The sequence below is a fragment of the Salmo salar genome, chromosome ssa16 (assembly GCF_905237065.1).
Source record: "Salmo salar chromosome ssa16, Ssal_v3.1, whole genome shotgun sequence".
Lineage (NCBI taxonomy): Eukaryota > Metazoa > Chordata > Actinopteri > Salmoniformes > Salmonidae > Salmo > Salmo salar.
Window position 1 is genome coordinate 61,753,279 of NC_059457.1, and position 15,484 is coordinate 61,768,762.

Sequence of the window (15,484 nt, forward strand, 5' to 3'; positions counted from 1 at the left end):
CTTGACAACCACAGACCATTGTCTCACATTGCTCAGAATGTGCACAGAGAGTCCTACACAACCTGCTATTGTTTGTCCTCTGTCTGTCAATCAAACGTCCAGGTGTCTCAGGAGCTTTTGCAGCAGATCAGAGAGACTGTCCTGCAGAAGACTGTGGATGGCATGAAGGAGGAGTGTGCCCCCTATGTGGGTGAGTAATGAACTGCAGGCAGCACTGGTTATTGAGTGGAAATGAAAGGGATGTGAAATCTTGTCCTTTCTCTTTCATTTGTCTCACTCGCTTGTTTACTTGTTGTTATCCTCTCTCAGCCCTCTCGCTGGGGCTGAGAGAGGGGCCAAAGGTCCTGGAGTTCAACTGTCGCTTCGGCGACACAGACTGTCAGGTTGGTCAACTGTGTGTGTGAGCATGTGTTATTGGTATATGTTACTGCTCTATGTTATCAGCTCTCTGATAAGTCAAGTTCTGCACTTGCACTCCACTAATGGGTAAATTTAAGATTAATGGAGGATGAACTGGTCCTTAACCTCTATGGGCTAGCTTGAGTCCCACCTACTCAACAGCCAGTGTAATCCTGTGGCGCGATATTCAAATACCTCAAATGCAAAAACTTCAATTTTTCAAACATATGACTATTTTACACCATTTTAAAGACAAGACTCTCGTTAATCTAACCACACTGTCCGATTTCAAAAAGGCTTTACAACGAAAGCAAAACATTAGATTATGTCAGCAGAGTACCCAGCCAGAAATAATCAGACACCCATTTTTCAAGCTAGCATATAATGTCACATAAACCCAAACCACAGCTAAATGCAGCACTAACCTTTGATGATCTTCATCAGATGACAACCCTAGGACATTATGTTATACAATACATGCATGTTTTGTTCAATCAAGTTAATATTTATATAAAAAAACCAGCTTTTTACATTAGCATGTGACTAGCATTCTGACCGAACACTGCCGGTGAATTTACTAAATTACTCACGATAAACGTTCACAAAAAACATAACAATTATTTTAAGAATTATAGATACAGAACTCCTCTATGCACTCGATATGTCCGATTTTAAAATAGCTTTTCGGTGAAAGCACATTTTGCAATATTCTAAGTACATAGCCCGGCATCACAGGGCTAGCTATTTAGACACCCAGCAAGTTTAGCACTCACCAAAGTCAGATTTACTATAAGAAAAATGTTATTACCTTTGCTGTTCTTCGTCAGAATGCACTCCCAGGACTTCTACTTCAATAACAAATGTTGGTTTGGTCCCAAATAATCCATTGTTATATCCAAATAGCGGCGTTTTGTTCGTGCGTTCAAGACACTATCCGAAAGGGTAAATAAGGGTGACGAGCATGGCGCATTTCGTGACAAAAAAATTCTAAATATTCCATTACTGTACTTGGAAGCATGTCAACCGCTGTTTAAAATCAATTTTTATGCCATTTTTCTCGTAAAAAAGCAATAATATTCCGACCGGGAAATCGTTTTTTTATTACAAAGAGAGTGAAAGTAAAAGCACGCTATCCCCTCATGCACGAGCCTCAGTCTAATGGCCCTCTGATAGAGCACTTGCCAAATGCGCTGTGTTTCAGCCTGGGGATGGAATTACATCGTTCAGCTTTTTCCCGCCTTCTGAGAGCCCATGGGAGCCGTAGGAAGTGTCACGTCATGCCAGAGATCCCCTGTATTTGTTAGAGATGATCAAGGAGGGCAAGAAATGGTCAGACAGGCCACTTCCTGTAAGGAATCTTCTCAGGTTTTGGCCTGCCAAATGAGTTCTGTTATACTCACAGACACCATTCAAACAGTTTTATAAACTTTAGGGTGTTTTCTATCCAAAGCCAATAATTATATGCATATTCTAGTTACTGGGCAGGAGTAGTAACCAGATTAAATCGGGTACGTTTTTTTATCCGGCCGTGCAAATACTGCCCCCTAGCCCCAACAGGTTAATCTGTGCCTATTAGGACAATTCCGATCTTGCCTGAATCATGTTCATTTGGGCAAACTGTACCTAAACATTTTGCAGTGGGAAAACTGAAATTCCAGTATTACATCCCTGTTTCACTCTGAATCAAAATATTTTCTTCCTACTGAACGTGACCCTGTTCCAGGTGCTGATGCCCTTGCTGAAGAGTGACCTGTACGAGGTGCTCCAGAGCACCCTGCAGGGGAAGTTGGCATCCAGCGCCCCTGTGTGGCACCAGGACAGCTCTGCAGTTACTGTGGTCATGGCCAGCCCTGGTTACCCCGGCTCCTATAAGAAAGGTGTCACAATCACAGGTATGTACACAGCTGTCAATCGCTACTCAACTGGCGTGTATTCATTAGTAACACCGTTGCAAAGCGTTTCCATTGGACAAATTCAGGTAAGTCCCTCCATGTTTCATTCCGTTTGCCTCTGTTTTCTTTCGTATGGTTCCCTTTCGATCCTTGTGAATATTCCTGTTCGGAACAGATCTGCTGTCAGTCGAAACCGATACTGAACAACAGACCTATCAACTAATTACATAACTTTAACTAGGTTTCCATCCAAACTTTTAATGCGAGTAAAGTACATGTTGGATAAAACAAATGTCATGACGGGCCTGATGGAAATGGCACATTTGTCAGCGAACTTTCCAAATGTTAGCACAACTAAATACGCTATGCGAGGTGGGATAATTTTGTGTCTGTAAAATGTATTACGTGAGAAATGGTGGGGGAAATGCTTTTATGTGCAAATATCGATATAACCATATCTTGGTGACAGGCGATGGGTCGGCAGGGGACGACGGGAAAAATATATACAGTTGAAGTCGGAAGCTTACATACACTTAGGTTGGAGTCATTAACTCATTTTTCATCCACTCCACAAATTTCTTGTTGACAAACTATAGTTTTGGCAAGTCGGTTAGGACATCTACTTTGTGCGTGACACAAGTCATTTTTCCAACAATTGTTTAGAGACAGATTATTTCACTTATAATTCACTGTATCACAATTCCAGTGGGTCAGAAGTTTACATACAGTAAGTTGACTGTGCCTTTAAACAGCTTGGAAAATTCCAGAAAATGATGTCATGGCTTCTGATAGGCTAATTGACATAATTTCAGTCAATTGGCGGTGTTCCTGTAGATGTATTTCAAGGCCTACCTTCAAAACTCAGTGCCTCTTTGCTTGACATCATAGGAAAATCAAAAGAAATTAGCCAAGACCTTGACATTTGTAGACCACCACAAGTCTGGTTCATCCTTGGGAGCAATTTCCAAACGCCTGAAGGTACCACGTTCATCTGTACAAACAATAGTACGCAAGTATAAACATCATGGGACCACGCAGCCGTCATACCGCTCAGGAAGGAGACACGTTCTCTCCTAGAGATGAACGTAATTTGGTGCAAACAGTGCAAATCAATCCCAGAACAACAACAAAGGACCTTGTGAAGATGCTGGAGGAAACGGGTACAAAAGTATCTATATCCGCAGTAAAACGAGTCCCATATCGACATAACCTGAAAGGCCGCTCAGCAAGGAAGGAGCCACTGCTCCAAAACCGCCATCAAAAAATCCAGACTACGGTTTGCAACTGCACATGGGGACAAAGATCGCACTTTTAGGAGAAATGTCCTCTGGTCTGATGAAAGAAAAATAGAACTGTTTGGTCATAATGACCATCGTTATGTTTGGAGGAAAAAGGGGGATGCTTGCAAGCCGAAGAACACCATCCCAACCGTGAAGCACGGGGGTGGCAGCATCATGTTGTGGGGGTGCTTTGCTGCAGGGGGGACTGGTGCACTTCGCAAAATAGATGGCATCATGAAGGAGGAAAATTGTGGATATATTGACGCAACATCTCAAGACATCAGTCAGGAAGTTAAAGCTTGGTCGCAAATGGGTCTTCCAAATGGACAATGGCCCCAAGCATACTTCCAAAGTTGTGGCAAAATGGCTTAAGAACAACAAAGTCAAGGTATTGGAGTTGTTATCACAAGGCCCTGACCTCAATCCTATAGAAAATTTGTTGGCAGAACTGAAAAAGCATGTGCGAGCAAGGAGGCCTACAAACCTGACTCAGTTACTAAGCTCTGTCAGGAGGAATGGGCCAAAATTCACCCAACTTATTGTGGGATGCTTGTGGAAGGCTACTCGAAACGTTTGACCCAACTTAAACAATTTAAAGGCAATGCTACCAAATACTAATTGAGTGTATGTAAACTTCTGACCCACTGGGAATGTGATGAAAGAAATAAAGCTGAAATAAATCATTATTTTCTATTATTCTGACATTTCACATTCCTTAAAATAATGTGGTGATCCTAACTGACCTAAGACAGGGAATTTTTACTAGGATTAAATGTCAGGGATTGTGAAAAACTGAGTTTAAATGTATTTGGCTAAGGTGTATGTAAACTTCCGACTTCAACTGTATATGTACACACACACACACACACTACCGTTCAAAAGTTTGTGGTCACTTAGAAATGTCCTTGTTTTTGAAAGAATATCACTTTTTTTGTTCATTAACACACAGTACCAGTCAAAAGTTTGGACACCTACTCATTGAAAGATTTTACTTTATTTTTACTATTTTCTAAATTGTAGATTAATAATGAAGCCATAATAAACTATGAAATAAAACGTATGGAATCATGTAACCAAAAAAGTGTTGAACATATATTTTGAGATTCTTCAAAGTAGCCACCCTTTGCCTTGACAGCTTTGAAACCAATATGCTAGTTAAAGCATCAGCGCGTGGTCTGGAAAGGCAGTTTGCCAGTTAACTTACAGCAGCGTGTCCCCTGAACAATAACGAAGAGGTAGTTGAGAAGCTTGACCACGGAGACGGGGGTGAGAAGATGATGAAGCATACTCCATGAACTAACTGAAAAACAACTGGCATTTGGAGAGTTTGAGGTGAGGGAGAAAGTGTGGTGGAACAAGTATTGTTAGCGTTGTTAAGTATCTTGCTTAACTGATCAAATAATTGAGTTTATGGTGTGAAAATTTGCTGGCTAATAGTCAGAAAGCAAACGTTACATCAGATGAGCTAAAGTTAGTAACTTAACCAATTCGCTATTGTATTAACTCATATCAAATTTTATTGGTCACATACACGTGAGTAACAGATGTTATTGCGGGTGTAGTGAAATGCTTGTGCTTCTTGTGCCGACAGTGCAGTAATATCTAACAAATTACATATTTGTACACACACATCTAAGTAGGAATGAATTAAGACTATACATATGGATAAGTGATGTCAGAGCGGAACAGACTAAGATAAAGTATATACATATGAGATGAGTAATGGCAGATATGTAAACATTATTAGTGACTAGTGTTCCATTCCTTAGTGGCAGTGATTTCTAGTCTATGCCTATTGGCAGCACCCTCTGTGCTAGTGATGGTTGTTTTAATAGTCTGATGGCCTTGAGAGAAAGCTGTTTTTCAATCTCGGTCCCAGCTTTGATGCACCTGTACTGACCTCGCCTTCTGAATGATAGAGGGGTGAACAGGCAGTGGCTCGGGTGGTTGATGATCTTTTGGGCCTTCCTGTGATGTCAGGTGCTGTAGGTGTCCAGGTACTGTAACGTTATAACTTGAGAAATTTTGTATAACGCGTTAGTTGCTTACTGGACCCAGGCAATCTGTGAAATGTTAATTAGCTAACATATTCTGAACTGTTTTCATTGTTTTCATTGTATGTTTTATTTGGTACATGGGAATCCAACCGCAGAAATTACTTTTATGTGCGCTACGTCATTATGCACAGCCTTTTATGGAAATGTATCTCTGGTGGGGAAAATGTGCATATTTTAGAACGTTTGCATAAAACTGATTTAAAGTAGGGGGAGATTAGGTGCTCCCTTTTATCTCCAATTCCTGTCACCGCTGTTAGGTCATCCCTGGAGATGGCCCTGCATGCAAGGAGGAGATGGGGCGCACCTTCAACTGTGGCCTTGGGGCTGTGCTGGTGGTGGCCTTTCCGGATGCCCAGAGGGTTCTGAGGCAGCTCCAAGCCCACAAACCCCGATTGGCCTCGCGCATCTGGTACTCTAAAAAGTAGGACAGGGTTGGCAGCTCTGGTATACTGTTACCGTGTAGAATTCCAGTCTGACTTTTTTTTTTTCAAAAACATTCCTAGTTAGTTATGTTGGATTGGTGGAAGGTAACCTGCATTAAATTGTAGGTTAGCCTAGCTAGCACATGACTCATGATTTGTACCCCTTGATAAGAATGGGTCGATGGACTTCGGAAAGATAAATATTTGTAGGTAGTCTACCCAAAGTCATTCTTATACATGACAGTGAGGTAGAAGCTGAATTGAGGGACCACCTGATTTGACTGACAGACAATAGCCTGTTGCGTCACTCTGACATTGGTAGAGGGCAAATAGCTCTAGCCTGATTGGGTGGTCATCTCACCATAACCTATGACCCTTGCTGTGTGTCCCTCCCCCAGCAGAGGCCTAACCTATAAGGACAGCGGAGTGGACATCGCCGCGGGAAACCGGCTGGTAGACATGATCAAGCCGTTTGCCAAGGCCACCTCTCGCTCAGGTAGTCACATCAAACCTCTCTCATTGCCTTTAATCAGAACAGCTACAGCTGAGCTACTAGCTAGACAGCCTGCAGAGCTGCAGTGCTTTTCCCAAACTCATACCTATCCACTTGTAATGATCTGTGTAAGATTGGATATATGATTAGTTTCCCAAATCTTGCTGAGTACCCTGCCAGTTGTAATTCTACCTTTTTTGAACTATTCAGGTCAACTAATCATCACCCTCTGATTAGATAAATCAGGTGTACTGGAATTGAACAAATACGTGGAATGGCTGGGCAACACTGGTATAAGCATTATGGCAAAAACCTCAATCTAGACTATTTTTAGAGGGACAAGATGCTAGGGGTCGGTTTGGGATTGGGCATTTCATTACATGCCCTGCACTAAAGCAGTCTCTCAGTCAACCTATCATGATTTCACCTTATCCAAATAATTACGAAGCTCCAAGAAGGTAAATTATTTTCCTTTCCTTGTGAAATGAACATGAGAAAAGAAATTAGGTCTTGTCTACTTTATTTGGGTGTTACAAATACTGTACCTGTAGACGTGCCATCGATACAGTTTTACTAAAACAGAATTTGGAACAGTTTTCTCGATTTGATCTACAAACACATTGCTGCAGGAAGCTTCAATTTAGTTTTCTACAATATATGTGTGGGTGGACGGATGGATGGATTGATTCATTTAGTTATTTAAAGACATAAAGGAAACCCAGGAAATTAGGGATACAAAGTATATTGAAAGCAGGTGCTTCCATACAGGTGTGGTTCTTGAGTTAATTAACAACCCATCATGCTTATAGTCATGTCTAAAAATGCCTGGTTGCCCATTTTAATTTGGCTACCATGGCATCTGTGGCTTTGATAGAGGGGTCTCAAAGGAGCATAGGTGGTTTAAAGTGTCTGTGTGTCTGTCAGTCACCAGATCTCAACCCAATTGAACACTAACGGGAACACCAACGAAACACCAATGATGGAATTTTTTGTGAAAGAATGGTGTTGAATCCCTCTAATAGAGTTCCAGACACTTGTAGGATCTATGCCAAGGCGCATTGAATCTGTTCTGGCATCTCGTGGTGGCCCAGCACCCTATTAAGACACTTTATGTTGATGTTTCCTTTATTTTGCCAGTTACCTTTACATCAACCAGATGTTTCTTTTGATCCTAGACTGGATAGAATATTATTTAAAAAATATACAATGTTTTTAATTATTTGGTGTATTAAACTTTTTCCCCAATGTGTTCTTTGTTTGTAAAAGACCTGTGTGTGTAAACAGTTGCTTTTATTCCCCTCCTGTCCACCATGGTGTAACGCTGAGCTGGGGGGCTTCGCCGGCCTCTCTGACCTCAAAGCTGCAGGCTTCATCGACCCCATCCTGGTGTCTGGGACAGACGGAGTAGGGACCAAGCTCAAGGTAAGCATGACTTCTCAAAACAGAAACGGTATATGAGACATTGCAGCCGCATTGCTTATTTTGGTGCTGGAATAAGTACAGGCTTTTCATTATTTTTCATGAAATGTAGGATCATGTGCATATGTTTTAGCTGTTTCTCAATTACGCCATGATTCCTCACATCTCATCTCCTTGCCGCCTCTGCTGTATTGGCGGAGAAGGTCCAAGGTCCCTACCCTTAGACCTCCTACGCTAATGTGTTTTAAGCAGGTGAGGAGAGATTATGCCAGGAATCACAAAGGCATTAAGATCCTTCAACCTCTTCATGACTTCATCTCTACCTTCTCTCGATTGCCCAGGCGTGCCAGCAGCACAGCACCCTGGGACAGGACCTGGTGGCCATGTGTGTCAACGACGTTCTAGCCCAGGGGGCGGAGCCTCTCTTCTTCCTGGACTACTTTTCCTGTGGCTGTCTGGATGTGGGCGTGGCCTCCGCTGTGATTGGGGGAGTGGACGAGGCCTGCGGGTTGGCGGGCTGCGCTCTGCTGGGTGAGGGGGTTGTCAGATGTCATCTTTAAGATGCAAGGATGGGTGTGTGTGCTCTCACTATTTTGTGTGTTCAGGTGGTAAGAAAGTGGAGATGCTGGCTGTATACTGGGGGTGTAGCGAAAACAACAAAGTAGGGTTTTAGCTGCTGCACTGGAGCCGGCCATCAATTTCTGTGTTCTACATTGTGTGTGTGTGCACATTTGCAACTGCATGTATGTGTGTTTTGATCATATATTTGTGTTAACAACTGTGTTTTTCCATTCATCCAGGCGGCGAGGCTGCGGAGATGCCCGGTGTGTACGGCCCCGGAGAGTACGACCTGGCAGGGTTCTGTGTGGGGGCGGTGGAGAGGGGCGCCTTGCTACCCAGGCTGGGGGACATCTGCGACGGGGACCTGCTCATCGGGGTGGCCGCCTCGGGTGCACAGCAACGGATTCAGCCTGGTCCAGAAGGTCCTGGAGAGGGCAGGAGTCACCTACAGCTCCCCTGCACCTTTTGGGGAATCCTGGACAAACTGTGGCTAGGTTAATGAGATCATATAAGCTCTTACACAGAGTAAACCTATGTTTCTTTGAGAGAGAATTTCTGTGGGTTTGTCTGCCCAATCTTCTCTCATACTTTCTCTTGAAAGGAGGTAAATGGACAGTTTTGTGGTCATTTATCTTTTCCACTATGTAGGGTTCACCTGCATCAGGTGCAATCTTCCTGTCTTATCCCAGTCTCTATTGGTAATCTTTTGTACTGTACGGTTGTTCAATTGTATTATTGTAAAGTTTATCTGGGTCCTAGAAAAGTGCTCTATGAATCTAATGTATCATAATTAAAGTAATTCCCCTAAAGGTCCCTTTTCCCCGTCTAAAGTCTTCCCCCGTGTTGATTGACAGGCGAGGTTTCTCCTGACGCCCACTAAGATCTACAGCCGCCTGCTCCTGCCAATCCTGCGCAGCAGCGCCATCAAGGCCTATGCCCACATCATGGAGAACATCCCCCGAATGCTGCCTCAGGAACTGTCCGTTGACCTGGGTGAGAGAGAAAAACACACATCTCTTATTGCCCATGTTTTTAAAGTGTAGTGGTAAACTCAGCAAAAAAAGAAACGTCCTCTCATTGTCGTCTTATTTTCAGCAAACTTAACATGTGTAAATATTTGTATGAACATGAGATTCAACAACTGAGACATAAACTGAACAAGTTCCACAGACATGTGACGAACAGAAATGGAATAATGTGTCCCTGAACAAAGGAGGGGTCAAAAACAACAGTCAGTATCTGGTGTGGCCACCAGCTGCATTAAGTAATGCAGTGCATCTCCTCCTCATGGACTGCACCAGGTTTGACAGTTCTTGCTGTGAGATCTTACCCCACTCCTCCACCAAGGCACCTGCAAGATCCTGGACATTTCTGGGGGGAATGGCCCTAGCCCTCACCCTCCGATCCAACAGGTCCCAGACATGCTCAATGGGATTGAGATCCGGGCTCTTCGCTGGCCATGGCTGAACACTGACATTCCTGTCTTGAAGGAAATCGCGCACAGAACGAGCAGTATGGCTGGTGGCATTGTCATGCTGGAGGGTCATGTCAGGATGAGCCCGCAGGAAGGGTACCACATGAGGAAGGAGGATGTCTTCCTTGTAACGCACAGCGTTGAGATTGCCTGCAATGACAACAAGCTCAGTCCGATGATGCTGTGACACACCACCCCAGACCATGACGGACCCTCCACCTCCAAAATCGATCCAGCTCCAGACTACAGGCCTCGGTGTAACGCTCATTCCTTCGACGATAAACGCGAATCCTACCATCACCCCTGGTGAGACAAAACCGCGACTCATCAGTGAAGAGAACTTTTTGCCAGTCCTGTCTGGTCCAGCGACGTTGGGTTTGTGCCCATAGGTGACGTTGTTGCTGGTGATGTCTGGTGAGGACCTGCCTTACAACAGGCCTACAAGCCCTCAGTCCAGCCTCTCTCAGCCTATTGCGGATAGTCTGAGCACTGATGGAGGGATTGTGCGTTCCTGGTGTAACTCGGGCAGTTGTTGTTGCCGTCCTGTACCTGTCCCACCGGTGTGATGTTCGGATGTACCGATCCTGTGCAGGTGTTACACGTGGTCTGCACATGCGAGGACGATCAGCTGTCCGTCCTGTCTCCCTGTAGTGCTGTCTTAGGCGTCTCACAGTACGAACATTGCAATTTATTGCCCTGGCCACATCTGCAGTCCTCATGCCTCCTTGCAGCATGCCTAAGGCACGTTCACGCAGATGAGCAGAGACCCTGGGCATCTTTCTTTTGGTGTTTTTCAGAGTCAGTAGTTTTCATAACTGACCTTAATTGCCTACTGTCTGTAAGCTGTTAGTGTCTTAGCGACTCTTCCACAGGTGCATGTTCATTAATTGTTTATGGTTCATTGAACAAGCATGGGAAACAGTGTTTAAACCCTTTGCAATGAAGATCTTTGAAGTTATTTGGATTTTTTAAAATTTTCTTAGAACAACAGGGTCCTGAAAAAGGGACGTTTCTTTTTTTTCTGAGTTTATGTGAGGATGAAACAGTTGTCCATATCAGATACCTGCTGTTTTGTGCTAACTGTGGTAGGGCTGTCTCTGCCCCAAAAAATCTTAGTTGACCTAAAGTCGTCTCTTTCGACCAATCGATTGGTTACAATTTTTAAATGTGTATTTTTCCATATAGACACCCTTTTTTTGTTTTAATGAAATCAACTATATGCTTTGAGCTTGTCTGATGCTTACCGTTTTGAAATAAGACAAATGCCTCGAGGGTACCAGAGATCTAGATAACCAGAAGGGAAACACCTTAACCTGACCCAACTATTTTCCTCCTGCTGGCTTCTGCAGATTCTGCCATTACTCTCCTGAAGTTGCCGGTAATAGGCTACAAGAGGAGTCGGCAACCTTTCTCATGTGGAATGTCAATTTCTTAAAATGTTTACCCATCTGAGTTGCGTACCAGTTATGGTTTTCATATGCACATTTTCGTGAAACAGTTTCATTTAATTTATAATAACGTCTTTTTTCAAAATCCTGTGGTTAACTAAAAAGTGAAAATTATACAAACCTAAAAATGTACACTACCGTTCAAAAGTTTGGGGTCACTTAGAAATGTCCTTGTTTTTGAAAGAAAAGCACTTTTTTTGTTGTTGGTCCATTTAAAAATAACATCAAATTGATCAGTGTAGACATTGTTCATGTTGTAAATTACTATTGTTTCTACGAGTCCAAGTCCTCTAAACAACATGTAGGAAGCACATATAAACCATGCTTTTTACGAAGCAAAAGTGCAGTGCTCAAGTCCCACCAGACCTTACATATCCAATTATAACCTATAACATAAGACAACACTCCTAAGCCAAAGATGACTCAATTACTATTTCCTCCAAGATGCAGAACTAGTCTTACAAAACTAAAAAAACACAGTCAGTTACTTTGCCACTATATTTCCCACTTAGTGAAAAGTGTGCAATGCTTTAAATGCTAAACAATAATTAAGTATAGGAGATTACTTGTACATTTATCTCTGTCGAAGACATAAATGGGTTAATCAATCATGTTGGGTGTTCATAGATATTCATAGTAATATTAGGTCCCCAAATGCATTTCTCTCTGTTAATTTGTTTTTACATTGTTCATGTTGTAAATTACTATTGTTTCTGGAAACAGCTTTTTTTATTTTATTTATTTTATGGAATATCTACGTAGGCATACAGAGTCCCATTAGCAGCAACCATCACTCCTGTGTTCCAATGGCACGTTGTGTTAGCTAATCCAAGTTTATCATTTTAAAAGGCTAATTGATCATTAGAAAACCCTTTTGCAATTATGTTAGCACAGCTGTAGACAAAACTTTTGTTCTGATTTAAAGAATCAATAAAACTGTCCTTCTTTAGACTAGTTGAGTATCTGGAGCATCAGCATTTGTGGGTTTGATTACAGGCTCAAAATGGCCAGAAGCAAAGGACTTTCTTCTGAAACTCGTCAGTCTTTTCTTGTTCTGAGAAATTAAGGCTATTCCATGCGAGAAATTGCCAAGAAACTGAAGTTGTGCTGTGTACTACTCCCTTCACAGAACAGAGCAAATTGGCTCTAACCAGAATAGAAAGAGTGGGAGGCTCCAAAAACCGACACCTCACAAGTCCTTAACTGGCAGCTTCATTAAATAGTACCCGCAAAACACCAGTCTCAACGTCAACAGTGAAGAGGTGACTCCGGGATGCTGACCTTCTAGGCAGAGTTACAAAGAAAAAGACATATCTCAGACTGGCCAATAAATAGAAAACATTAAGATGGGCAAAAGAACACAGACACTGGACAGAGGAACACTGCCTAGAAGGCCAGCATCCCGGAGTCGCCTCTTCACTGTTGACGCTGAGACTGGTGTTTTGTGGGTACTATTTAATGAAGCTGCCAGTTGAGGACTTGAGGCATCTGTTTATCAAACTAGACAACTGCTTGAGCTGCTGTTCCTCTTATAGAATATTAAAAAGTATTGTGGAGCTCCTGCGCCTCAATATAAACCGTACCAGCGGCCAAAATGAGTATCGGACCTATTTCAGTCCAAGTCAAGCACTAATAAGTAATAAGGTAGGCCTATATTGACATTTCCATTGGATCAGAGCATGTCATTTTTCCCTTTCACGCTGAGTGGTTATCGAAAGGGAGAGCTGGTAAGATTTTTCAAATACTTTGAGGAACTATTGTAAAAATAGACTGCTTGCTGTTTGAGGTGAAAACATTTCTTTGAGAATCTCCACAGGTCATTGCTGGTGTGTTAATCCAATCAGAAATACTAGCGGATCCCCAAATCGGCACATTTATATGCCTAAATTTGCGCACAGGCCAGGTAGCCTTTGTGTGCGCGTCCTTACTCAACATTGACAGGAGTGCTCCAAGCAACAAAAGACGATGACTAAAACCCGTAAATGGAATGAAATAAACCAAAACTTGTTTGTCAGTAGTGTGGCATAGGTTGTGCACTCTGCAAACAATGTGTCCACTCCGACAATGAGCAGTGGACTGGAATAATATGGAACGCATAAACATCATTTACTGTAACAAACATTGTAGATTAGGAATTAACGGTAAATGTACTAGTGATTTTATGTAATGGAGAATTGATATATGCAAACAATTCACACAATGAAGTCATAAAAATTGGTGGGGAAAACCTTATTCTGGAGGGAGAAGTGCATCTGGGCGCATGGTCAATCTAACATCTGCATTAGCCATGCAGCGATATGGCCTCAGCAGAAGTCAGGGCATTCATACTTCTTACGCTTCGCTGAGCATTGCGGAGTTGTGGTCAAGGAATTGAGTTTGTATTTACAGGATGTACCGTCCCCACCTACCTTCAACCAATCACGTCAATGCGGAGCTATACAGAGCCCTCCGCATTGTTAAAAAATGTGAGACGCATGGTGACGCGGTACAGAGCTCGAATTGGCCTCTGCATGCCTCTTGAGGCTCTGCAATTACGTCACACCCTCCATATGGAGCCTCCGACCACATTTTCAGATCAAGCATAAATTGGCTTTTAATCTAGGCCTCCGCAATCGATTAGTTCACTGAGATGGGCGAAAATATGTGTGTGTGTTACTGCTCGACTTAAATAATCTTGGTCGACCAACAGCCTAACGACCAAACAATCAACCAGTCGACTAATTGGGGTCAGCCCTAAACTGTGGTTGGTATTTACTTCATATTGAATGTGTGTGTGAGCTGCACTCTATGTCCCACCCAGACGCATCCCGTTGGATCATCCCCCCCCCGTGTTCTCGTGGCTCCAGGAGGAGGGGGGCTTGTGCAAGGAGGAGATGGGGCGCACCTTCAACTGTGGCCTTGGGGCTGTGCTGGTGGTGGCCTTTCCGAATGCCCAGAGGGTTCTGAGGCAGCTCCAAGCCCACAAGGATGCGTGGATCGTGGGCTCGTTAGCCCACAAGCAGCCTGGTGAGAGACAAGCAAAAGCATGGGTAGTGAAACTCTTATAACAATGCTACAGGAATTATGGATTCTGTATACTCACAGACCAATAAGGAAACTGATTCTATACAACATAGTTAATCTGGTTAATGAGGAAATGCTCTTCAGATGTTCACATTAAATGTAATTTTTGTATTGATGGGTTCAAATGCGCGCGCATGCACACACAGATAAGACTCTCAGCGCTTGGTGGTATTCATCTTTGTCATTTTACTGAGTTTTGTTTGTGGGAAGGGGCCGAGCCGGTGGTGATCAGGAACCTGAAGCACAGCCTGCGTTTAGGCCCCTCTCCCTGCGTAGTAGACCTGGGACCAATGCAGAACGGAGCGTCTCAAGGGGATAGCAGCAGCACCGTCCCCCGCAAGAGGACCAGGGTTGGCGACCTCATCTCAGGCACAGGTTAGAGTGTTGTGTGTGTGTGTCACTGTATCTGAAATTGAAAACCTTGACAAGGATCAACAGATGTGTATACCATTTTCTTATTACAAGCAAACATCATGTTCAAGTAATGCGTCCACATGCTCTCAACAAATCCCTGTAGCAGAATTGGCTATTTACTGATGTTGGCACCAGGGTTGCCAGTTTAAGCAAACATTTCTAGCCCCAATGACCTCTCAACCCACCCACAATAGTTTCCGCAGCAAGAGAACAGTTGCCACATTTTACCCAGTAAACCCTTTTTCCATAACGTTATCGAGCAAATTAAGAAGGAATAGCGGTGTAATTTGTAACGAGACAACCGGCTAAGAAACAAAATGTGGTTTTCCATCAAAATAATTATTGTGAGCTTAAGAATATCACAATAGAAAAGATAATTCACCCTTATTAAACTCGCCAGATAATTTTCTATCAATGGATGTCGATTTTACTTGTTTTGACTGCTATGATTAAGCAATAAGGCCTAAGGAGGTGTAGTATATGATCAATATATCACGACTAAGGTCTTTTTTTTGTCATACATGTTGTAAACAGTCTATACCACAGCTTTCAACCAATCAGC

General features: G+C 43.0%; 1 pseudogene; it reads left to right on the forward strand.

Annotated features, from left to right (window-relative positions):
* The window catches only part of LOC106574367 (trifunctional purine biosynthetic protein adenosine-3-like), a 34,628-nt pseudogene that overhangs the window by 12,984 nt on the left and 6,160 nt on the right, over positions 1-15,484 (forward strand).